At 40.8% G+C, this 1357-nt stretch overlaps 1 non-coding gene across 1 annotated transcript; it reads left to right on the plus strand.

Annotated features, from left to right (window-relative positions):
- Positions 1-412: 412 nt before the first annotated feature.
- On the plus strand, positions 413-484 carry trnaw-cca (transfer RNA tryptophan (anticodon CCA)). The gene has a single exon. It is a non-coding gene; the product is annotated as a tRNA-Trp (tRNA).
- Positions 485-1357: the final 873 nt, after the last annotated feature.

Below are 1357 nucleotides of genomic sequence, written 5' to 3' on the forward strand. Positions count from 1 at the left end.
TGCGATTTCTGAGGTACCCTGTGAAAATACGAGTTTTGACGAGAAGGGATGGACATATAAGGTCAAAAGGCTTGGGGAATTGAACTTTAAGGTGAAGACTGCGGGTTCAGTAGCAGCAGAACCTGATCAGTATCAGTTGACTCCGATATACTTTGAAAATGAACTTGGGGATTTAGAGTCAGACGTGCTACCGTTGCACCATGGGGTACTTAATTTAAAAAAATAGAAAAAACAATCAGTGTTCCTGGATCTGTAATTGAGAACAACACCTGCACAAGAGCTGCGCAGGAAGAATAAAATGTGGTCTGGGAAGAAAAGACTCTCTTCGGAAGAGCTGCGCACTTCACATGAGATTTTTTTTTTGTGAAGCTGATTTGTCTCCTTTGGGGAATTCAAAGGCACGGACAGCCGTGACTTCGTGGCGCAACGGTAGCGCGTCTGACTCCAGATCAGAAGGCTGCGTGTTCAAATCACGTCGAGGTCAGCTGTTACTTTTTCAGGTTCTGCTGGTCCTGAACACGGAATTCACACCATGCAGTTGAGTTCTATCTGTACACCACATAGATTAGTACATAGAGCAGTACAGGACACGCAGTGTGGAGCTCACAGAGGCTTACAGTCTCCAGCATTGGAGTGAAGGGGAAAAAAAGAACTTTGTATTTTTTTAAGAGAAAAGGCACAGTTCACATCTGCTTAACATCACGTCCAACTTTAGAGACAGCTACATCAGATAATGGAATCCCGGAAGTTTCAGATAACTTTTTTTAATACAGGTTCAAGCAAACCTGAAAGTTAATGAGTTTCCGGACACTTTTGTTTTATTAAAAAGTGTCTGAAGCCTGAAAATGTAATTTGAAAAAAAAAAACCGCTATTGGACATTAGCAGGTGCTTTTTGTAACGATTTGCTATTTCATGCTGGAAAACAAAGGAAACAGACCCAACGTTTGCTTTCAGGTGCGGTTCATTACATAATATACATCTATTACTGAGGAGCTTGAATAAAATTTACACAAGCCAGGTAGAAGTCGAACCTACAATCCTATGATCCGAAATCAGACGCGTTGTTTATTAAACCGCTGGGATTTCACATACCCTGAATTTCCCCATAGTGTGCTCAGCGCCGCTACTAGTAATGCACCGCTCCGTCTAAAATTTCAAAGTGAGAAACATGTGTTTTCTGATTTTTTATGAGTTTTAAAATATAATCTCTTTAAATCAGACAAGGGGTTTATGTTTCGCACTGAAATTCCAATTGACTGAGAATTCAAAGAAATACTGTTTTCTTTCACAACACCGTATAATTATCACATCCACCAGACTCTCCAACCTCTCCAGACCTTGCTGGTTGAGCAATTG

The sequence above is a fragment of the Lepisosteus platostomus genome, chromosome 5 (genome assembly GCF_059453375.1).
Source record: "Lepisosteus platostomus isolate fLepPlt1 chromosome 5, fLepPlt1.hap1, whole genome shotgun sequence".
Lineage (NCBI taxonomy): Eukaryota > Metazoa > Chordata > Actinopteri > Semionotiformes > Lepisosteidae > Lepisosteus > Lepisosteus platostomus.